General features: G+C 46.1%; 1 long non-coding RNA gene across 3 annotated transcripts in view; it reads right to left on the bottom strand.

Moving 5' to 3' along the window:
* Nucleotides 1-18,131: 18,131 nt before the first annotated feature.
* The window catches only part of LOC128100461 (uncharacterized), a 39,925-nt gene continuing 32,814 nt past the window's right edge, over nucleotides 18,132-25,242 (bottom strand). For all 3 annotated transcript variants that reach the window (XR_008214804.1, XR_008214801.1, XR_008214802.1), the window contains 5 exons: nucleotides 24,536-24,721; nucleotides 22,804-22,894; nucleotides 21,586-21,698; nucleotides 20,217-20,331; nucleotides 18,132-19,614 (listed from right to left, as the gene is read on the bottom strand). This is a non-coding gene — a long non-coding RNA (uncharacterized LOC128100461). The remainder of the gene's footprint in view (nucleotides 19,615-20,216; nucleotides 20,332-21,585; nucleotides 21,699-22,803; nucleotides 22,895-24,535; nucleotides 24,722-25,242) is intronic.

Raw genomic sequence — 25,242 nt, forward strand, 5'->3', positions numbered from 1 at the left:
CCTAGGCTCCTGAGTCTGGTCTATGTAGGCATTCAGGAAAAAGGTAATTCCTGCAGGATGCTGTTCTCTGACCTTTGATTACCACCACCACCACCCTGGCTCTGCTGCTTCTACCATGGAACCACCTAAGGCACTGGCCATCACAATAGCTGCCTATGGACCTTAGGTCATGTCTCCTGACCTTCTCCTGGGAACCATGGCTCCTGCTTTGCAAACTTCTAGACACCTAAGCTGAAAGGAGCATTAGGCAGCTTTAAAAATTGATATGGTTCATTATTCTTTCATGAGGTACTGCAAATCCAACCTCACAAGGCCAAAGGTATGTATACAGGGGCCCAAGGGGGTCACCACAGCACTCTGACCTATTCCTTGTAGATATTGCACTATAAAAGGATACAGAAAGGGCTCTGCAAATACCACACACCACTATAGGTACTCAGACAACTGCCATGGCGGTGAGTGAGGGGCTCCTTCACAGGGCTCAAGACAGAAGCCAATAGTCCCCGAGCCCCCCGAGCCCAGCAGCCCACTATCCCTGCCTTTGCCATTGGGTCAGCCATGGGAGAAGAGATAAAGATCCATAGCTAGCATCCCAGTCTCCCTCCTGCTGCCCTGGGATGCAGAGTCTCTCTCCAGGCATTTCTGTTCTTTGTTTTCCCACTTAGGATATGGTTTGGCCGTGTTTCCTCTTCCTCCCCACCCTGTTTCCCAGTCTCTCTATTTACCTTCCCCTCTGTTCTCTCTCCTGTCTATCCATCTTCCATCTTCTGGGCCCAGCCTCTCTCAGTCTGTTGGTTTTCTCCCTTTTATTTTTTGCTCTTTCTGTACATAAGTGTGTGCGCACGTATGTGTCCCAACTCCTGTGGCTCCCAAGTCTCCTCTTTGTTACCACTTTCAAGCCTAATCTCACAAGGTTGAAGAAAAATAACAAGCCTGTTCCCCGGGGAGAGAGAAGACTCCCGTTTTGTCTCCTTCTTGCTACTGCTGATGAAAAGGGGGAGCCAGGACAAAGATGAGTTCAACCCAGGACATAGATGCTGAGTCCACCTGTGCTAAACAATGAGCCACAAACACCCGGTTCTGTCTGGAGCATTTGTTGAGGATGCCCAATCATGTGCTCATCTCTAGGACCTCAGAGAGAAGTAGATGGGGTCAATCCTAAACCCAGGAGTGCCACACAACCTGTGTGGTGGGGAAGGGAGAGCTGTGAGAGATGCAGTTTGAAGGTTATCCAAGTTAGCTGTCGTGGAGATAGAATGCTGAGCTTTGACAGATGTGTGATGTGGACTAGCACACCCGAGACTGCAGGTGCACTGAGGGCAACCTCATGGCAATAAACAGCAGATTGCTGTGCACAGGAACACACATGTAAGCCGAGAGGAGCCGCTGTGGTGAAGGAATAGAGCTGGGTAGTTGAAGGTCCATGAATCACATGGTGATGAGAGGGTAGGTTATGGGAGATGCTGCCACATCTCACCCCTTTAGTGCTTCCCCTTCACAGAAAGCTTCCCACGTGTGCCTGCCGCTCACCACCTGAAGGAGTCTTCTGACCGCTGACACTTGCCTGGTCCTCTATGCAGAAAGATCATAGTGGCAGGTAATTAACACCCCTGGGAATACACTTAGCCAATGACTAATGAGAGAGTTTTGTTTTGTTTTGTTTTTTTTCCTTTCAGAAACCTGGTTTATAACTCTTTGAGTAACATTGTATAAGCCCATCTATAGCACTGTCCTTCAGGACTTGGCTCCTACTGCCCATGGGGTAGTCTGCTCACCCACATGCCCCATGCTGCCTAGATGTTCTTCTCAGCTCCATCTGGCATTTTTTTCTTACCCCAGGTAAACTGCTTTCACTCGATTTTGTGTCCACTACTGGTAGAAGCCAACCTTCTGCAGACACAAGAGAGCACAGGAAAGCTTAAACGGAAGAGCGGAATCAGGTTCATGATGTAGAAGGACACACCCACTGGAGAGGCTGGTCTGGAGGACATATTAGAGGCAGAGTACAAAGGGAAATATTGAAGCTACTACAGAGCCACCAAGGTGGATCAGTGAGTAAAGAAAGGCACCTGCCACCAAGCCTGATGAGCTGAGTTCGATCCCCATAACCCACATGGTAGAAGGAGAGAATCAAGTATAATAAATTGTCTTCCAACCTCCACAGGTATGCCATGACACACATATATAGGTACAGCACACACATGCACACACACACACACACACACACACACACACACACACACACACACTAAATAAATAAATAAATATTTTGAAATAGCAATAAAATAAGCTACTACAACATTCTAGGCTGGAGATGAGAGAACCTCTGTGGGATAAGGACAGCAAAAGAAGAGAATGAACATCTGGCTCAGGAACACAGTGAAGGACAAGTGTTGGATTGATAGGTCACAAGCCCTTCCCTCAATGAGTCCACTAACTCCCACTGCAGTGTGCTGAAAACAAAAAAAAAAAAGAGGAGGAACAGCACCAAATGAGCTGCCTAACCTGGGCAGGAGCCTGGAGGAGATGTTGATGGTGCCCATGGGGTGGTAGAAGAAAACTAGGGAGAGTTAGCAGGAGATGGGAAGAGGGATTCAGACAGAATCAGAGATCTCTGTTGAGGAGCCAGGAAGAGTCAAGATTAGTTGGAGTGGAAATTGGAGAGATGGATCAGTGTTTAAGAGCACTGGCTGTTCTCCCAAAGGAACCAGGTTCAGTACTCAGCACCTCTGGCTGCTCACAATTGCCTGTGATTCCAGTTCCAGGGGATCCAAAGCCCTATGACTGCTGCAGACACCAGGCAGGCAAATGGTACACAGACATACATGCAAGCAAAACATCCATGCACATAAAATAAAAATAATTTTTAAAAACTAGTTGGGGTACGGAATAAAAGTAAAAGACCCCTAGAGAGGGCATAAGAAGATGCCCTCTGCCTCTCTTCCTGTGTTCTTACTGAACTTCCTCTAGACACAGACACTATTCTCAGAATTGATTACAGAGTCCACAGGTCAGACCCCCAAAAAGACCCCCAGAGACCCCACCTGGCTAAGAGTTGGCACTGAATCTTCCCTTCCTCTAAGTTAGCTGTCTATCTAGCACAGCCTATACCACTCCCAGGTTTATGGGATGTAGGTATCGGAAGGTATTATGGTTCAACTGGATTGTCAGCTGGAATCGACTAATGAAAATGGCCCCCATAGGCTCACATGGAGTAGCATTATTGGAAAAAACTGGACTTGTGGCCTTGCTGGAGGAAGTGTGTCACTAGGGGTAGGCTTTGAGGTTTTAAATGTTCAGACCAGGCCCAGTGTCATACTCTCCTGCTGCTGCCTGTCTATCCAGATGTAGATCTCTCTACTACTTCTCTAGCACCACGTCTGCCTGCACACTGCCATGCTTCCCACCATGACAATAATGGACTAAACCTCTGACCTGTAAGCCAGGCCTAATTACGTGTTTCCCTGTATAACAGTTTCTGTGGTTGTGGTGTCTCTTCACAGCAATAGAAACCCTAAGACACACACCAGTGGGAAGGTCTGAGAGGGCATTTCCTGGAAAGATTAGCTGAAAAGGGAAGGGGCACCCTCAGAGTGAGCAACACCCTGGATATGAAGAAGTCCAAAGGAAATCAATACTGTCCTGTTGTCCACCCGCCCACCTTCACTTCCTGCCGTCCACCTGCCCACCTTCACTTCCTGCCATCCACCCTCCCACCTTCACTTTCTGCCGTCCACCCGCCCACCTTCACTTCCTGCCGTCCACCCGCCCACCTTCACTTCCTGCCGTCCACCCGCCCACCTTCACTTCCTGTTGTTGCTGCTGCACTGCAGTAGATCCAAGTCTCTTTGGCCTACCAGTGTGGACTGAAGACCTGCAGCTCCCCAGGAATCCTCTAAACCCTCAATACCAGATTGTAACCACTGAAGGACACAGCCTCAAGGGCTGAGCAACTACCAGAAGGCAACAAACTCAAAGCAGAAATGATGTACTTCTTTTCTAATTCATTTTTTAATGTACTATTTTTATGTGGATGGGTGTTTTGCCTACATGAGTGTCTATGCACCACATGTGTGCCTAGAGCCTGCAGAGGCCTGAAGAGTGTGTCAGATCCCCTGGAACTAGAGTTACAGACAGCTTGGAGTTACCATGTGGGTGCTGGGAATTGAACCTGGGTCCTCTGGAAGAGCAGCCAGTGCTCTTCACCACTGAATGACCTCTCTAGCCCCCATAATGTACTTCTTGGTTGAATTGTCCAAAAGTTTAAGCTTTTAGGCCAGCTCTGTCTCACTGTGCCCAGAGTGTTTTGGATTCTGTCTGAGCTATCCAGCCCTCATTGTGTAACACTAATTGTGTGACACTAATTGTGTGACACTAATTGTGGAACACTAATTGTGTGACACACTAAGCAGATGTTGGCCTGGTGAAAGGGGATTCCCCTGTGCAGACACTGCCTATCTCCAGGGCTTACAGAATTGAAGAAATTAGCATGCTTTGGCTTAAAATAAGGGCAGAGGCATGGAGGGGCTAATGGAGAGGAGAACCTATAGAAATGCATTCTTCAGAAATGTCATAATGATATCTAATACCTTACATGCTAATTTAAAAAAGGAGGCTAGAGAGACAACGCAGCAGCTGAAAGCACTTGGTGCTCTTGCAGAAAACCCTGGTTTGGTTCCCAGCACCTTCGCTTTGGCTCAAAACCACCTACAACTCCAGTTCTAAGGGATCCAGTACTTCCTCTTGGCCTCCAAAGGCACAAAACACACACTTGGTCCACATGCAAACATGCAGACAAGCACTTATCCACATAAAATAATAATTAACTACATTTTCAAAAAGAGAATGAACCACTTCATTCTGTAGCAAACAGTAAAACCTAACAGGGAACATTTTCTTTGGGGAGTTGGCCAGATCCTCTGTGACTAAGTCATCAAAAGATGTGAGGTAAAAGCAGACAGAGAGAACAGGGGTGGCCTGAGTGCTGGTCTTGCTGTGGTGGGGAAAGATCAGTGAGGGGTCTAAGAGGGCTGAGCCCCTGTTGGAGGTGGGGCTGTGGATGGATATATCAAACTTACATAAAGTAAGGCTTTGAAACTCAGGTGAACCCAGAAAACTTCTGCACAAAAATGGCCCAAACTGGGGCTGTGGACACTTGCACACCATAGTGTAAAAGAGTTTCAAGGTCATGGTTAGCAGTCACGTTTTCCCGAACCTTGGTGTGGTGGTTTGAGTGAGAAAGTCCCCCACAGGCCCAAGCATTTGAACACTTGCCCCCCTTTCGTGGCACTGTTTGGGAAGGTTGTAGGAGCTTTAGGATGTGGAGTCCTGCTGCAGGAAGTGTGTTGCTGGGGGCGGGCTTTGTGATGTATAACCTCATCCCATTTCTAGTTTTCTCTCTTGTTTCTTTGTATGCTGAGGAAACGTCATCAGCCAGCTTCCTGTTGTGGCCACCTGCCACCAAGTTGTCCCCACCCCATGGACATCTAGTCCTCTGGAACCATAAGCTGAAATAAACATTTTCTTCTATCGTAGCATGAATCTTAACAGGTCTTGTTAATAAAAACAAACCTGGAGCCAGGTATTGGGGTGAACGCTGGAATATCAGAGAAGCAGAACAAGCCACAGCTTCCTCACCTTGACAGTTTCTCAGCTGATCCTGTTTCCTCAGACTGGAAGCCTCTGAGTTCTCATCCAAATGAATCTCAGCTGAACTGTTGCTCAAAAGCCTAAAAGCTTAACCAGGCTCTAGTTCCTGGTCCTCACGCCTTATATACCTTTCTGCTTTCTGCCATCAGTTCCTGGGATTAAAGGCGTGAGTCACCATGCCTGGCTGTTTCCAGTGTGGCCTTGAACTCACAGAGATTCGGATGGATCTCTGCCTCCAGAAGGCTAGGATTAAAGGTGTGAGTGCCACCATTTTCTAGCCTCTATGTCTGTCTAGTGGCTGTTCTGTTCTCTGACCCCAGATAAGTTTATTAGGGTGCACAATATTTTGGGGAACACAATATCACTACATTCTATAGGTTGCTTTTGGTCATGGTGCTTTATCATAGCGACAGAGAAGTGACTAATATGCTTGGGAACACCTGGATGGAGTCCAGATTGGGCAAGTAGGAAGGGCAGGGACCAATGCACTGCTGCTGTTCTTTTCATCTGTACTACTTATGACAGCTGGCCTGGTCCTCCTCTCAGCCTGGGTCCAGGTGAGGCAGGCAGGCTGCAGGTGGAGGCTGCCTCAGCTGATGTACAAGTTACGCTGACCTCGTGCTGTCCGCTTCCTTCTGCAGAGCCACGCCCCTCTGGGAAGGCAGCTCCGGCTGCACACTGCAGACTGCCGCGCCTAGCCCTCCGTGTGCCTCTATCATTGAAACAGAGAGGTGAATAGGAAGAGCCAAAATCAGGGAGCAGAAACAAGCCACTGAGAAGCAAGGAGAGCTTCATTCCGATCTCAGCCAAGCACCTCCATATGTGTAACCAGAGGTGGGACAGCTAGGGTGACCAATAAAAGACTAAGGGTGTCCTAGTGTGCAGAAAAGTCCTGGAGCTGGGCTGGGTTCCTTTCTCTCCTTTGTCCTGCAGGTATGTAAGGAGACTTAGCATCGACAGCGACTAGAGGACTGGTACCAGAAACACTCTGTGAATTCTGTGTGTGTGTGTGTGTGTGTGTGTGTGTGTGTGTGTGTGTGTGTGTGTGTTTGCTCATGTGCACATGTGAACAGGCACATATACATGTGCGTGCTTGCGTATGTGGAGGCCAGAAGTCTACCTCAACACTGTCCTTCAGGAATGCTATCCACTTTGAGACAGGTCCCTCATTGACCTGGAGTTTGACATCTGGGCCAGCAAGCCCCAGGGTTCTCCCCTGTCTCCACCTGGACTGGGATGACAAATGCATGTCTGACTTTTCTATGTGGGTTCTGGGAATCAGATCCAGGTCCTCCGACTTGCACCTATCCGTTTTTCTGACTGAGCTGTCTCCCCAGTGCCACTCTGTAAATTCTATCCCTGCATTCTGGGAATCATCATTTGTTTTGCTTGTTTGTTTGCTTGCTCATAAGAAAAAGTAATACTGAGGGGAAGGAAAAAAAGCAGCAAGACAGAAAAGCAGACAATGAGAGGAAGCGGGCGTGAGGGAGATGAGCAGAGACAGCAGCCTCACTGCTTGGGCTCCTGGGAACCTGCAGAAACCTGGCTCAGCATGACATGATTTCTGAGGCACGTGGCAGAATGACAGAGGGGAAATGGTCCCTTCTCTGGGCACTCAGATCAGATATCACCAGAAGCCATGCTTGGGGCACCGTCTGTTCCACGGCCTTCCTTTCATCCTGCTCCTAAATTCCGGCACGCTTCCTCTCCCTAGTGCCTTCTTAGGGGAGCCGGCAGGAAGGTGGGCTGTGTCCTGCCCACTTAGACAGACCTGGAGAAAGGACCTCTGAAGTGACAGCATATAAACCCCAGTGTCCTTGCAGGTGACATCCATGTGGCTTCTTCTTGCTCCCTGCCATGTATGACAGGCATAAGCTTTGCTGTGACTGTGCAGATGCCAGATCTGTCAGGTGGGGGTTTCCATGGCTCCCTTAGGAAAGAGACTGTTGTTGCTGCCCTGAGTGTGGTCCACATCTGTGTGCTGAAAAGTAAATGGGAAAACTGCCCTGTTTCAACAGGAAGTGGGCTCAGCCAAAGCAGGGTCAGAACAGGTGCCAGCAGCCAGAAGGATGGCTTTTATCTGCACTCCACAGGGTAGAGAGGTCCCACAAGATAGACAGTAGATGCTGAGACTCTCCGGGGACATGCTGGCAGGGATCTCAGGAAGACAGCTAGACCAGAAATCGAGAAGCCCATAGCCTAGCCCTGACCAGCCCTAGCCCTGACTCCTGTGGGCTATGGACAATTTCTCCTCTTTAAAATAAGCAACAGTGTACAAGTTCCTATCCTGTCTGTGGTGCAGGCTTCATATGAGGCAGAGAAATGAAAATCAGTCTACGGATGTTAAGCTCATTCTAAAAAATTTAAGGTGGACCCAAACTAAAAGCAATCAATGAGCAGAATGGGTAAGTTTGCAGAATATTCCTATAGCTAAAGACTATATATGCTCTCTTTTTTATGATTTTATTACATTTAAATTTATTCCATTAGAATATTAAGCTTTTCAAACATGCAAGTTTGACCTTTTATAAAAAATTTTTATATGTTTACACTTAAAAATGTTCTTTAAAATAATATGTTCATATACATATGTATTTTGGATTATCTAAAAAATTTTTCAACACTATGTGAAAAAAAATCTATTATGACAATGTTAAGTTTTATGTTTTTCTTCCAGTTACTTATTCAAGAATTTATGTCTTTTAAAATACTTTTTCTTCTATTGAAATAGATGTTTTTTTCAGACAATATGTCCTGGTTACTGTTTCCCTTCCTTACTCCCACATCCTCTCCCATCCGGATCCACCCTTATTCCATCTCTCATAGAAAACAATGGGCTTCTAAGGGGTAATAATAAAATATTATATAATAAGATTTAAAAATAACAAATCAGAACAGGACAAAAGAAACAAATGGAAGGAAAACAGCCCCCAAAAGGCACAAGAAACAGATACAGACACAGAGACCCACTATTGAACACTCAGGAATCCCATGAAAACACAAAACTGGAAGCCATAATATATATGCAAAGGAACTTTAGGGTAGAAAAAATAAAAATGAAAATAAAAGATTTTTTAAAAGTTACATTTAAAAAAAAAAAAGCCCTAAAACAATATTATGAGACAAGTTTGGCCACCCACTGCTTAAGCGTCATTTGTAACCTCAGTGAGACTCCCTTGGAGAAAACTAAATGTTCATTTGCAAGTAGTTATCAATTGGAGATTGCTTCAGGGCGGGGATGAATGGTGTGTGCCAACTTCTAGTCTCAGCTCTAGAACCCCGTCTGGTGCAGACCCATGCAGGCCCTGTGCATGATGCCTCAGTCTCTGTGAGGTCACATGTATGCCACCTCTGCTGTGTTTATCATTTCCCAGATGTCCTCCACCCCTCTGGCTCTTACATTCTTTCCTCCTCCTCTTCCACATGGTTCCCTGAGCCCTAAGGGGAGGGATTTGGTGGAGACAAATGGGATTTGAGTGTTCCAAGGTCACTCTCTGTTTATTGTCTGTCTGTGGGTCTCTGCAGTTCCTATCTGCTGCAGGAAGAAGCTTCTCTGGTGATGACTGAGCAAGGCCCTGATCTGTGAGTATAGCAATGTCATTAGGAGTCAAGTTATTGCTATCTCTTTTGAGACAAGGTTTCATGTATCTCAATATATCCTTAAACTATGCAACTGCAGATGACCTTGAACATCTGATCCTCCTGCCTCTACCTCTAATGTGTTGGGGTTACAGTTGGAGACCACCACACATGGTTTGTGTAGTCTGTACACTGCTGGAGATCAAACCTAGGACTTTGTGTATGCTAGGCAAGCACTCAAGGAACCACACTACATCTCCAGCCCACCACATAGAAACGTCTAAAGAACAAACTACTTCTAAGTCAGAAGATCTTGAGTAAAGTTCACAAACAAACTAATGAAAGAAGCAAGACACAAAATACTACATATTACCCAGTTCATATATGTGAAAATCAAAACCCTATATGAAAATCAAAACAGAAAAAAATGAATCTGTAGAGATAGAACAGGGGACGCTTGGGTTTTGGACAAGGATTGACTTGAGAACAGTCTAGAGTACTAGAAATGTTCTATACCTCAGTCTAGAGAGCAGTTATGGGGTATCCATACTTGTACAATGTAGACAGTTATAGGCCTGATATCCTGGTACCACACTGTACTTGGATAATACCACAGCTTAAGAGTATAAAAGAAGGTCTAAGGAGATGGCTTAGAGCAGCGGTTCTCAACCTTCCTAATGCTACGACCCTTTAATACAGTTCCTCATGTCATGGTGACCACCAACCATAAAATTACTTTTGTTGCTACTTCATAACTATAATTTTGCTACTGTTATGAATTGTAATGTAAATGTCTGTGTTTTCCAATGGTCTTAGGCGACCCCTGTGAAAAGGTGATTCTGCCACCAAAGGGGTCATGACTCATAGGTTGAGAACCACTGACTTAGAAGGTAAAATGCTTGCTGGATGGGGACTAGAATTTAGATTTGCAGAATGCATCTAAAGCTAGGTTGTCATGGTGGCTGACTTGTAATTCTAGCACATGAAAGACAGAGGCAGGGCACCCCGAGTAAGCTAAACTAGCCGTCCCAGTCTCTGCCAAGTACAACTGAATGGCCCTGGCTTGGTGGATAAAATGGAAAGCAATCAGTGAAGACTTTCAATGTCAGCCTCATGAGTCTATGCGCACATGTATACACTATGTGCATGTGCACCTGCCAACACATGCATACACACGTGCATGCACATTACACATAGATACATAAGCCAAATAAGAGGTATAAAAGATGGCCAGGGAGCCGGGCAGTGGTGGCACATGCCTTTAATCCCAGCACTCAGGAGGCAGAGGCAGGTAGATCTCTGTGAGTTCGAGGCCAGCCTGGACTACAGCATGAGTTCCAGGACAGGTTCCAAAGCTACACAGAGAAACCCTGTCTCGAAAAACAAACAAACAAAAAAGATGGCTGGGAAGAAAGCTTAGTAGGTAAACATGAGGCCCTGAGTTTGATCCCCAGCACCCACATAAAAATCCAGGCCTGGTGGTTATCTTAGTTCAGGTTTCTATTGCTGTGAAGAGACACCATGATCACCACAACTCTTATAAAGAAAAACATTTCATTGGTGCTTGCTTAGAGTTTCAAAGGCTCAGTTCATTATCATCATGGCAGGACATGGTGGCATGCAGGCAGACATGGTACTGGAGAAGGAGCTGAGAGTTCTACATCTTGATCCGCAGGCAGCAGAAAGAGAACTGTGTCTCACACTGGACAAAGCTTGAGCATATATGAAGCCTCAAAATCCACCCCCACAGTGACACGCTTCCTCCAACAAGGCCACGCCTCCTAATAGTGCCACTCTCTATGGGCCAAGCATTCAGACACATACATCTATGAAAGCCATTCCTATTCAAAACACCACAGTGGTGCACACCTGTAATCCCAGCACTGAGGAGGCAGGCAGAAACAGATGATAGCTGAGGCTCACTGACCAGGTAGTTTATCTAAATCAGTGAGCTCCTAGCTGATGAGAGACGCCATCTCAAAGGATGTGGACTGCATTTCTAAGGATGGTACCTGAGGTTGTTTTCTGGTCTCCATATGCACGGTCTCTCCATGTATGGGCACATACATACATACAAGCATGTACACACACACACACACACACACACATACACACACACACACACACACACACACACACACACACACACACAAACACACACACACACACACACACACACACACACACTTTAAGTACAGAAGAGGAAACAGAAGCCAGAACTGTTGTGCTGGGTAGATTGTCAATTAGAACTTCATTCTGTGATGATTTCTCCCTTTATCCATGACCTCAATCATTCTTGAAAATCAAAATGCAAAATATGCAGCCTTTCAAAACAGAAGGCAGGGTCAGCGACAATTCAAAAGCAAAGTGTGTGCACACACATTCACACACAAATACAAAAGATGCTGCCTGCCCCTGGCTACTAACGATGAAAATCTCTAAATGATCTACCACCAGGCTACATCACGCTGATTTGTTTCTGATCCGAGTGGAAGGCAAACCCTGAAGTAAGATTGAAAGTACTGCTTGGTTTGACAGAAGGAAGTATGATTAGAATGCACTGAGGTGGAAATAATGACTCGCCTCCCCCCAGGAAGAGCACGCCCTCCCGCCTGCACCCACAACAAGCCTTGCATTGCTAACCACGGGGTGCCGGGAGACCAGTGGCATCTCAAATCCATCCTGACTCATCATGCAGGCAAATAACACACAACCTGTAAAAACCAAATATTTCTGGAAGAATGACCCAAGAGGGCACATAGAACAAACATCTCTCTTCCCAAGTAACTAGAAAAGGCTTCCTTGCTAGGTTAGGGTCCCTAGAATAAAAGTCTGGAAGATTCTGGAAGGACTATGTGTGTGGAGGGGATGCTCTCGGGAGGAACGAATAGAGAGCAAAGTGAGCAGAGAGGCCAGGGAAAGAAAATATGTCTATGATTTCAACTTCAGGCAAGCCCCATCTCATTCCACGGAAAGTTCCGGACCAAGAGGACTGATAAGAGAGCCGGTCAGTAAAGGGCTCACTTTGCAAGCAAGAGGACCAGAGTTCAATCCCCAGAACCCACATTAAAAATAAAAAAGTTATGGCACAATGATTGTATCCCTGTTCTGGAGAGGTGGAGACAAGCAGGTCTTTGGGAACCCTGGGGCTTGCAGGTCAGCTAGCCTAGTCTGCTTGGCAAGTTCTGGGCTAAGTAAAGACTCTGTCTCAAAAAAAAAACACCCCAAGGTGGGTGATATCTAAGGTAGTCTTCAAGCCTCCTCTTGAACACACACACACACACACACACACACACACACACACACACTCAAAAATTGTTCTAGAACATTAATTGCCACAGTTAGTGTTTTAATGCGGACTCCCTGTAAGGGAGGGGGTGAGTAAGTCCTCTTATGTACCTGACCAAGTGGCTGCATTAGTGGAGCACAGCTCTGGGGAGAAGGCAGATGTGGCCCAGTACCAGCCCCACGCCCAGCAACTGGGGAACCAAACACCAGCCCGTCAAGGAGTCTTGGCTGAACACCAGTAGACCTTCATCATTACCTGCACGCACCCAAGTTCATGTCTCCAGCCAGACCTCTTCTCTGAATTCCAGACTCATCGATCCAGCTGGCTATCTGACCAACGTCAGCTGGGGATGATGGGTGCCGAATTTGCCCATCTAAGCTCCTGACAGTCACCCTGAAGCCTGTTCCTTCCCTCCACTGGGTCCTTTGCCCATGGCCAGTCCTGCTCTTCCAGCCATTCCCAATCTCTCTCTCTCTCTCTCTCTCTCTCTCTCTCTCTCTCTCTCTCTCTCTCTCTCTCTCTCCATCCCTCCACTCCATTCCATCAGCCACTCCTGTTGGATCTACCTCTCAAATTCAAGCCAGAGTTGAACTACTTTTCATCACCCACCATCACCCTTACCCAAGCCCACCATTGTATTTTACCTACAATTTCCCAGCAGCCTTCTCCTAACTTGATTTAACCTTATAAGCCCTGAAGCCTATACTCAGTAAACCTGAGAGATGTTGTTGAGGTAACCAAATGATTTCACCCCACTAGGCAAAGTCCTCCAGTGGCCCTTATGACATACAATGAAAAGTCCACTCCTACCCTGTGCCCCATTGACACTGGGTGACCTGCAATCTTACCTCAGAACCTCCAGCCACTCTGCCCTCTTGCTGTTCTTTGGACTCTGTAGCCATGGTCCATCCCCAGACCTTTCCACTCATTGTTTATCCTATGGAGTGGCCTTTACCAGCCTCATGACCCATGACCCATGCCTGTCTGCCTTGGGGTCTCCACCTGAAAATTCATCTTCTCAATAATGGGTCCTTTGTTATCCCTAACCCCTCTTCCCTCCCAGAATTCATATCCCCATTTCCTGGCCTAACACTTCCAGCTTTTTAGCATTTGACTTCTGGTATTTTATGTTCCTGTTTAAAATCCATTTCTCCCGCTAGTGTAAGAGTGGGCACTCTTGGTGTTTTCTCCCTGTTATTCTAATCCCAGTGCCTGGAAGAGTAAGGCACACAATAAATGCCAACTTAATGAATAGATGCATGCATGCATGAATGAATGCATGACATGCATGTATAAATATTTAGAGAAACAAACTCTGTGATTTTAGCTGGATTTTTTATTTTTTAGTTTCACTCCCTCAGAGTTTTCTAAATCTTTCATAATCAACTTTTACGACATACATAACTTCCATGTTTGTTCTTACGATGGTTTTTAAATCCCTGTTTCCAGAGTCCTCACCTCCTGATTCTTTCAGCAGCTGGCTGGGAGTGTCTGCTCTTAAAACAGCCCCTAACCTGCCAAAGACAGAGGAGCCTACTCCACGCCAGCTCTGGGGTGTCTAGACCAACAAATAAGCCGACAGACGGGGAAGGGGCCCTGGAGCAGAGAAGGTATCTCCTCTCCTGAGCCTTTGCAGGAATCCCTTCCCCCACCACGGGCCTCTGCATGTTGGAAAGAAAATGGTGTCCATCTCCAGCCAGCTGGATCAAACTGTGGGAAAGGAGCCATGCTCTAAAGAAATTCCCAGCTGTCAGTAAAGTGCTTGCTTGCTTCTAAAGCATGAGGGCCTGAGTTGGATCCACAGAACACGATGGCGGAAGGAGAGAACAGACTCCCCAAAGTTGTCCTCTGCCCTCTACCCGGGTGCTGTGGTACATGTGCCTACACACACATATATATAATGCACATATGCTCATAATAATAATAAAGAATAAAAATATACAGGCACCCAGTAAATTCTGAATTTTAGAGAAACTACAATTCTTAGTAGAAGCATGTCATAAATATTATACTGAAAAAAAAGTCATTCATTGTTCTCCCAGAATTCCAATATAACTGGGTGTCCTGAATTTAATTCACTGAGTTGAACAAGTCTAAAGTAGATTAATTCTCCCTTTTGAACAAACTAAGAAAAGATTCTCTTTAAAGTTTGAATGGAAAATGTCCCCCACAGACTTGTGTTTGGATATTTGGCTCCCCAGCAGGTGGCGCTGTTTTGAGAGGTTGTGCTACCTTTAGAAAGTATGACCTCACTAGAGGAAGTAGGTCACTGGGGGGCGGGTCTTGAGTTTTATAGCCTGGCCCTACTCCCAGCCCTCACTCTGCTTCCTGGTCCATGGCAATGTAGGCAAGCAGCCTCATGCTCCTGCCACCATAGCCCAAGCCTTCTGCTGCCATGGTGGATTATATCTATCCCTTCAGACTGGCCCCAAAATAAATCTCTCCTATACAAAGGTCTTTCAAAAGCAATGAAAAAAGTTTCTAATATAGCCTCCCTACATACCATTACTTGGGGGAACAATAAGGACTTGGCATCCCCTTTCTTCACACATGGAAGTGATGGCGTATCTCAAAAGCCACCATGTTCTGCTCATTTGGACAGGGGCTCACATTTTTCCTTCTATCCTAACCCCCAACTTCCCAACCCTTCAACCCTCCCTTCAACAATTATTACCTCCACACAGAAAACATTCTTGAGAATGCACATATAAATCAGACTTAAATCTTTCCCTTCGTATGTACAAGTAGCCCTAGAAATCACCACCCTGAGATGGGAAGTGCACATGGATACACCCACACGTCCCACCAAGCATGAAACTCTTGGAACAGGACTGTGGCCATTGGTATAGTCTCAGTGTTCTCCCTGGTAATGGCTTTTATAATGTGTTTGATAAGCCAAGCACAGTGGCCAACTCAACTATAACCCCAGCACTCAGGAGGCTACGGCAGGAGGATCAGGAGTTGGAAGCCAGTGTGGGCTAAATAGTGAGAACAGGATGGCACCAACGGACAAGCTAACAGGGAAGCTCATGGGGCTTCAACCCTAAACCGAGAACTATGGGCAGCTGGGACCTGCTGAGAGCAGGAGAGATGACCTTCCCTAGACAAGAAACCTCCATCTGGTTATCCAACACAAGCGGTCAACCCCAAGGCCATATACGTATAGGTGACAATACAGACTGAGCACGCTGAGTTTGTGCCCTTAGGAATACATCTATATCTGTGTGTTATATGTATACATGTAACAAAAATGAAGAAAAAGAGGCCACGATCTTGAGAGAGAATAGGTGAGTGTCTGGGAGGGGTTAGAGGGAGTAAAGGGGAGAGGGGAAATAATGTAATTATATTAAAATTTTCAAAAATTAAAAATGAATATTAAAACTGCAGAAGGAGTAGGGAGAGAATGAATGAGTGAGTGAATGAATGAGTGGATGAGTGCAGGAGTAGAGAGTATTCAAATCTTAGCAATCAATTAAAGGCAAATCAGAATCAGTAAGAGGGGTCCATATTTCTCTGGCCTTAGAAATCTCCCTTCCCCTGAACACATGAGTGTCCTCTCATCCAGGAAGAACCCACTCGGGAGGACGGACATGTCCCCCCAGCGCAGTGCAGAATCCAGCAAAGCACTTGGCAGGCAGACTAGATCAATCAGGCAAAGAACCTGAGATACAGCCTCCAATCCCGGCCATGCGCACTTGCCAGGCGCTTTCCCAGGGTGCTCTCAGAAACGCTTTTGAATGGGGTGTGGTCTTTCTTCCAGGTGCCACAGTTCACTCCAAATGTGTCCTAACAGAATGCCCATTCAATTCAGAGCCATTACATGCTTCACTCCGTCTCCTCTCAACTCCTAACCCTTGAGGACGTCTCTCCTGGATAAAGCTCGAATTTCCCTCGGAGCTACAGCGTGAGTCCTGAAAACCTGTTCTTTGTGTGAGCTCATAAAATGTCGCCAGTGAAAACCTGGGAGAAGAATGAAATTCAAAACCCATCTGCAAATGGAAAATCAGACGTTCAACCACAATTGCAACACGAGGTCACAGGCTGGGTCATTAAATCGCTGAATATACCCATCCAGTGTTGAAGAAAGCTTGCTTCTGACGCATATAGAGCTGAGATTTAGAACTACTGAAATTGAGACATTCAGAGGCAAGAGTCTCAGGACCACTCTCATTCCAGCCCCAGGCCTCAGCTCAGCCAGAAAGGTACTCTCTAGGTAACGCTGGGCAAGGAGTTTGTGTAAGAGGCAGAAGCAGTTTGTGTAAAACTAAGGTAAGACTAGGAAATTCAGACGATGTTTCAATGGGCATATTGCTTCATCTTTTAAACTTTGAGTGTTAACTCTAGTTTAAAAGGAAAATGAAGGGCCAACTTGTCAGTGAGGCCAGACTGCCACCGGCTTCTGTGTCTGCACAATGTCAGAATGCTGGATCAGAAGGACAGCAACTCCATGCAGATGAGAGCGCTGTCTGTACTCTCTGCAGGGGAAGGTTGGTCCCAAGACCGGACCTTCCCTTATTTCCAGAATCACTCTACCCTTTATTTTGTTATTGGCTGACATATGCAAACCATGTGAGCCCAAAATGTGCTAGCTTGAAGATACAGGGACAAGAGGTCGAAGCTAACCATAGGTGGAAAGATGTCCAGCAATGCTGAGCTGTGCAAACGAGGAGACTTGGAGCCTCTGTCTCCATCAAAAGCCTCTGCCCCTCCACAGTTGTCTTATTGCCGTGGATGCAGAGGGCCTGAAGGGTGTGGAACTCACAATTAAAGCAGCAAGAGACCAGTATCATTCACCAAATCCTGCCCAGTTGGTACAACTGGGGAGCCTGGCTGTGAAGAGCACACATCCTGGGTCCACTCACTGGTCCATTACGCTTCTAAGAATGATCTGGCTGCCTGGGTCCTTTCTTTCCTCTTCCTCCTTGGCCAACAAAAGGTCACATCTACTAAAGAAGGACATTGGTACCTTTTCTCCATATTTGTGAGTTGTGAGAGGAAAATCTTTTGAACCATGACCTGCCTGAAGAATCAGAAATTTCTGGCCATTCGGGAATGTTCCAAACCAAACAATGGCCAAGTAGTTTTTCACAGGAACATCCCTTTTCCAGCAAAAGCAAAATGGGAGATTGGAGGAACAGCTAAGAGATGTAAATGACTCAACCCCTCAAGCCAAAGACGATTCAGACACACAGGCCCTTTTGTCACCCCCAATTAACTCTAAATTACTTCTCAACTCCACTTCACTTTCTCCTTAGGGGTATTGGCTTCTTTAGCTCAAGGTTTGAGAGATGGAGGGTGAGTCTCCACACAGTAATAAGCTGTGAAGAGAGAAAAAAAAAGACCACTGTTCCATCATCTGCAAACACCCTCCACATTCCTCCTCTCTCTCTCTGCAGAGAAACAGACACACAATTGACTCCTCTGCTCGATTGGGGAAATGTTTATTCTATGTTCAGGAGCCAGAGGGATGCTCATCTCCACCGAGCTCGAACAACGTGCAAAGCTGTGTGCTCACACCTTGTACCTCTGCTACCGGTGCAATCCGAGTTCCAAGAGCACCCTCTGAAGTTTCCAGGTCCTTGTGTCCTGAGGGAAGAACTGCACCACAAACACGTGTTTTAAAAAATGATCTTTTATTAAGAAAGGAAACTCACTCAAGAACAGCAGTGGGCGAGCGAGCTGGGGAAGAGCACAGATCCACTGAAAAGCACTGAGCCAGAGGCTCTTGACACTTTATCTACCTTCTCTTGCTTTTCTCAAGCATGTTCTGCATGTTACAGGAAGCCCAGGTAAGGAAGAGTGTGGTGATACATTGTGTCCCCCAATATACTGTGCACCCTAATAATGCTTATCTGAGGATCAGAGGAAAAAGCCAGCCACTATATTAAACATAGAAGTCAGGCAATGGGACCACATGCCTTTAATCCTAGCATTAGGGAGGCAGAGATCCATCCTGATCTCTGTGAGTTCAAGGCCGCACTGGGAACAGAGCATGTTATCACGCACCTTCAGTTCCAACACTAGTTAACCATAAAGGTCCGGAGGTCTGTACAGACAGACAGGAAGTAACAGAGCTGGGCAGAGAGCGGAAGTGAGATAGCAGAACAGAAAGGCATATAGGCCTGGGTATACAGGAAGTAGCTCTCTTTGGCTGAGGATTTTCAAGTGGTAAGAACATGGCTGGCTTCTTTCTGCTTTTCTGATCTCTTTTAACCCCAATATCTGGCTCTGGGTTTTTTATTTATAAGACCGTTTAGCAATTCATCTTACAGAAGAGTTTCCAGTCTTTCTCTGTCAATTGACTTCTTTCATATGTTAATCTTGATGTTGGAGTTCCTTTCTCCAGCTTGATAAATTCCAAAGCAATATCAATAAAGAGGACTTGTGCCCCATTCACAGATAAGAAAATCTCGCTTTAGAGCTCTGTCTTCCTGGATGACTTAAACTCACCTTGCAATTTTCTAAAACTCACTTAAACTCTCCTTGGAGCTATTAATATTTTCAGTTTTCCAGGACGGGACTGTTTGTGTCTGCCCAACCCCTACCCCATCCTGCTTCCCTGTTCTGTGGTAACTCTGAATTAGATAATGCCTGCAGAGTTCTCTGTTCCTTGAAGGGAAGTTTCAATAAACACAAGTTATTAACCTTCATAGCACCCAGAATTTTGAATGAAGAAGTTATAAAAATTATCATGAAGTCCCGCTGGGGTTTGATAATGAAGAGATGCTTTCCTGCCTCTTCAAATGCTTCCTTTTCTTTCCGAGGGCAAAGGTGACCCCCTCCAGCTAGAACCTGCTTTCATTCGGATCCTGGCCCCAGTGCTTTTCTCTTCTGATACAAGAAAAGGTCAAGTGCCTCTTTCCAGAGCCTTCACAGTGTGTCCTATGGAGGTTCTGAGCAGCGGGTGCTCAGGCTGGGCACAGCCTGCCTCCACGTCCTGTGGCTGCCCTCGCCAGGTGTAGCTGAAATGAGGGTGTGAGGATGCCTGGGAGGAGCGAAGATGTGACTGCTGAGAAGTCCAGACACAGACACTTAGTGCTCAGAGGGGTGTCAAGGACCCCGCCTTTGTCCACCCAAGCCACGTGGGAAAGTGGGATCTAAGGAGAACACAAGAGAAGAAAGGATATAAGGGGAACATCTGCCTGCTCTGTGGGGTCTGGATCATCCTAATGTTGAGCTAGGGAGCAGAAATGAAGGAAAGGTCTTGGACTGGTTACTTCTGTCACAGAATAGCTGACAGAACAGCTTTTAAGAGGAAACTATATTTCTGCTCAGTTTCAGCGAGTTCCACTCATGGCTGTATGGCCCCATGCATTTTCATGATTGAAGCCAGCCAAAAGTCAGAAAATGTGGCAGTCTGTTCAGGTGGAAGAAGACAGGTGTCTTAATTAGGGTTTCTATTGCTGTGACAAAACACTATGACCAAGGAGTAAGTTGGAGAGGAAAGAGTTTATTTGACTTACACTTCAGCATTGCTGTTTATTACTGAAGGAAGTCAAGACAGGAACTCAAAACAGGGCAAGATCCTGGAGGCAGAAGCTGATGCAGAGGCCATGGAGGGGAGCTGCTTACTGGCTTGCTTCCCCTGGCCTGCTCAGCCCACCTTCTTACAGAACCCAGAACCACCTGCTCAGGGATGGCACCACCCACTACGGCCTGGGCCCTCCCTCAGTGATCACTAAATGAGAAAATGCCTTACAGCTGGATCTCATGGAGGCATCTCCTCAACTGAAGCTCCTTCCTCTCTGGTGACTCTAGCTTGTGTCCAGTTGGCACACAAAACCAGCCAGTGCAATAGGCTAGAAAAGGGAGGGCTAAGAAAAAGAAAGACAAACATTTGCTTACCAAAGATGAACTTTAAGGAGAGCACCTACAGTGATCTGGCTATGGCAGGCCATTGTAGGTTGATGACATCATTGCTGGAGAGTGGTGTACGTCCTGAGGTGTGAGGGCTCACTTCCATGGCATTGCCCCTCCATCACTCTCTCTTCCATCCTCCTGAGAGAGTCCTCAGAACACTGTGCTACCTACACTGTGAGTCATCCTGGAACAAGCAGATGCCCCTCTATGCTGCCATTGCCAGCAAGGACTTCTAGGTCAAGGACCAGAACTCCTAGCAGAATTCTGAGATATGAAATCCCTGAGTCACTGTTTGACCCCCAGGTGTCTTTTCTAGCTGCCAGTCCAGAAGTTAGGCCAATGCATGTTCTCTATAACCACAAGTGGACCTCGAGATTCAACTCCTGGAAAAGCAGCTCATTTTTCTCAGCCTCCAATCAAGGAAACATTTGCATATTAAGAGAAATGTCCCACAGATGGGAGCACTCCACAGGGGAGCACCTTGATTAAAGCAACTTGTTTTGCTAAGAAGTCTTGAATCTGCTCCCAGGATACAGGGCAGTTAGCACAGTGTAGAGGCGGCAGGCAACGTGAATTGTCTTATTTAATTGGAAAGCTCCTACTGAGCTTAGAAGTATTCATTTAGACAGGCAGATCAATAAAAGGGAATGGGGAGTGTATGGTGTCTGAGATGTTCTGGAGGCCAGCAGGTCCTATATCTTTCTGTTTAATAAAGACATACTGAGCCTGCTTCCAGGAGAAACCTGGAGCTCACTCCTATAGCTGAAGTTTTCCTGTGTCCCACCTGGCCTGTGATCAGAACAAATCTCTCTCACCCGCCAGTCCCGCAGCTGCTCAGACTCAAGTAAACACACAGAGGCTTATATTATTTACAAACTGGATGGCCATTAGCTCAAGCTTATTACTGACTAGCTCTTGGTACCTTTTTTCAGTTCTGCCTTCACATCTTGCTTCCTCTGTGTCTGGTTGCAACTCCTGACTCAGCCTTCTTCTTCCCAGAATTCTCCTTGTCTGCTTATCCCACCTATACTTCTAGCCTGGCTACTGGCCAATCAGCCTTTTATTTATCAACCAATCAGAACAACACATTTACAGCATACAGAGTGATATCACCTATCACACTCCTAACTCTAGGCTGCAACAGGGTCCATCAATTCAACATGCAGATATTTCTCAGGAGGGATGGAAGGCATATCTTCTTTCCTTACCTGAACTGGGTATTCTTGTGGCAGGGAGAAGAGAGTGAAGAATGAGCAGGTCTTAGGAATTTGACACAGGTTTTTCCTAGCCTCTCCTTCAAATAGTATTCACTTAACTCGGACTGAAATAGAAAGGTCCAATAGGCAAAGATGAAAAAAGAGGGGCTGACAAAGGGGGAGGCAGTGAAGGAGAGACAGCTGGCTTCCTCTCCTTTGCAAAAGTCACATCACAAGATTAGGAACACCACATTGGCTTATGGTGTAGCAATTCCCTCTGAATTGAAAAATCCCATCCTGGGGGAAGTTCAATGAGACTCAAGAAATAAATGACACTTAGAAGACTTAAGAAGTAAAACTAACAAGTGTCAGGAAGTTCCTAAAATTTACAAGCCTCACAAGGTCCCTCCCTAAGGTTATAATCAGTAGCAAGTGCTGGGAGCTGAGACTTTGACCAGCCAAACTGTCTTCAAGATATTTGGAGAGCTCCTTTAGTAATGTGGTTTTTGTGATTTGTTACCCATTCTGGGGTGAATTTTTTAGAATATATCTGCCTTTGAGTCATCTATGCTCCTGTGAGTAATGCCAATAACTCACTAATCCACTAAGCTAGACTTGTATGGGATGATTTCTGTGGTCTGGCATCAGCACCATCTGGGATGAGCAAACATTTGTTCATGTCTCACACAGCATGTCTTTAACAGCTCTCCAGTTGCAACCCTCATGTCTCCCTGTCTTTCTTACTCATCATTGAGATGGAGGTTTAAATTTTCTGCTTTAATTCCATGTTGTCACCATCCTATATACTTATCTTTACCACCCTTGAAAGTGTCCCTGCTCCCTCCCCTAGCCCCACCTTCTGCACCAGAGACCTAAACAGTAGAGCCCATCCTCACTGCAGACAGAAGCTTTTATTCCAGGTCACAGTATTATGTCTGATTTTTCTGAAAAGAGAAAATGCCCCATGGCTGTAGGTCTGAGCAGGTGTGGTGTGTGCATGAGTAGGCCCACAGGTGCATGCATACATGTGGTGGGTTAAGGGTGTTTCACTTACACTAGTTCAATTATGAGAAAACTAGGACCTGTTTGGTTCCTTGGTTCCCTCCTCTGAGTCTTCTGCAGAAATCCCTCTCTGGCAAGGGCTGTGGGAGGGGACCTGTTGGCATTTAGCTTCCACAAAGGCCTCTGCTCCCACAGTCTATAGTGAAGGCATGAAGCTTGGACTCATACCTGGGCCATGGGTTGGTTGCCATGGAAATGACGGCAGTCACAAATAAGGCAGTATTATGTTCTATCTGCAGGACCAGAGGAGAGCTAGAAGCTGGGGGAGGGGGGCAGGGATGGAGGCAGAAAGGAAAGGAGGGGAGGGAGAAGGAACGAGAGGGAGGGAGAGAGGGAGAGAGAGAGAGAGGGGGAGAGAGAGAGAGAGAGAGAGAGAGAGAGAGAGAGAGAGAGAGAATTAATATCTATCAATAGTGATCCCAAAAGGTAACACAAAGGAGATTTCACACCAGGTGAAGCAGGAGGGGGAGAAGGGGTTTGTTAGCTTTGAAGGGGGTTTTACTTACAGAGAGCCAGGGAGGGAAACCAACTCCAAGGGGCCCCTTGTGCACCCCTCCCCTCCACTGCCTTTGTGTCTCTCTCCCACTGAGCAGTGGTTCAAAAGCCTAATGAGGAAGGCTATGGGACACAGTTCAGTAGGTCGGGTGCCAGCAGAGGGTGAGAGGCCTGCTCTGAGGCCGGACAGACTACATGAAGCCTCTTGGTCCCTGGCTGCTTAGCAAGTTTCATTTGAAATTTATGCCCCTCAACAAACCATAAAACTGTGAGCCCAGACAGCCCAGCACTAGATTTTTAAAAGCCATGAACCCTCCAGAATCTTGAGGCTGCAGCGCCCTTGTTAAGACGTCCTCAAGAGACGAATGCTGCTAGAGGGGAAATGGCCACATTGTCTTCCTAGGTCATTTTTTCATTCAAAGCTTCATTGGTTTCCTCACTATGGACAGAAGTCTGGAAACCAAGACCGAGATTCACACTGTCTCAGCAAATAAAAAGCACAAAGTTTACTTTAACTAAGCTGTGAGTCTTTACATGGAACAAGAAATGCTTAAGTTCTTCCCATTCCAAGCGGGGGGTGATGTCTTCGAATAACACATAAAAAGTTTCTTGCAATATTCTACACTATCAAGATAATCAGATTCAAGATTATTACAGTCTCGCATGCTTCCTCCAACCACTACAAGGTGCGTGTGCGTGGGTGCATGTGGCCATAGATTGATTTCAGTTGTCAATCTTGAGAGGTCATCTATCTTGTTTTTTAAGACAGGGTCTCTCCTGGAGCTGGGTGGTCATCAATTAGGCTATATCGGTTCGCCAGTGAGCCACAGAGATCCACCTAGCTCCATCCCCTCAAAGCTGGGGTTGCAAGCATGCGCCATCACGCCGGGCTTTTTTATGTAGGTGCTGAGAATTGAACTTATGCACAGCAGGCTCTTTGACAGCAGACTCCTCCCACCCTTTGACCACCACAACTTTTACAGTGACCACTGCAGCTAGCTCAGCCTTAGCCAGTGTCTAGCAGCTTCCTGCATGATATGGTTAAAATAGCATTACCAGTCTTACCAACCTAAAATTTCTTGACCAGTTAACACCCATACACAAAACCCTACATGCCTGCTGTCCCCTTTTGTCCTGCCGAGAAACATCTACAAATAAAAAACAAACAAACAAACAAACAAACAAACAAAAACGGAGACATTAGTGCATGCTACCCTGACTTAGTAGGAATGTGCTTTCAACCACCAAATACTCTTAATTCTGTAAGATGTATTCAAGAGAATGATACCATTTCACCTTGGGACACAGAGCTGCTCAATCCTGGACATGAGCCTCAGCCAGAAGCATCCTCAACTTCCTCACAGCTGTAGTAGACAGATGTGAGGGTGTGAAGTTCTTTACTCACCTCTCTGATGATTCCTTGAGGTGGTGCCACTGTTCCGAATGCCCCCAGGTCCTGACCACAGTCTCTGCTTCCCTTCTTCCACCATGAGTATGGCTTGGAGAGATGAGCCTAGCGTTAACTCCAGAGGCCAGTGGTACAGTCTAGATGGTAAACCCGGCAGCAGCCAACCTGAGATCTCCACAGGTCCTCGGGGAAGAGAGAGAGGAAAGAAACTCTCATCATGACTGAGGCTGATAGCCTAAACCGATAGATTAATCAGAAGCTTGACTAACAGAGATGATCGTAAAAAATAAATGATATAATTATGATTTGGACATAAAATGTCCTCTATGCACCATGTCTTTAAACATTTGGTCCACCTGGGTGTTGGAACTGTTTAGGGAAGGTTGTTGAGGGGAAGGAAGACAATGACCAGAAAAAGTCGGTAGAGACGTTTACCTTCCCAAACCTAATTTAGGATGTTAACCTATAGACCCGGAGAACTCAATAACAACTCCAAATAGGATTGCAAAAATTGAGTTTCACACTCATTATTATTATTATTATTATTTACTATATTATTATCAAGTCAGTGAATTCCAAATGTAAATTTTGACAATATAAGCATAAACACTAAATTTGATCAAGTTCTGAAAACATAAAACCATCAACCAAGAATTTTACATTCATCAAAACTATCTTTCAAAAACAAGTGAAATAAACATTAA

This window comes from Peromyscus californicus, unplaced genomic scaffold (genome assembly GCF_007827085.1).
Source record: "Peromyscus californicus insignis strain IS unplaced genomic scaffold, ASM782708v3 Scaffold_11__1_contigs__length_118956290, whole genome shotgun sequence".
Taxonomy (NCBI): Eukaryota; Metazoa; Chordata; class Mammalia; order Rodentia; family Cricetidae; genus Peromyscus; species Peromyscus californicus.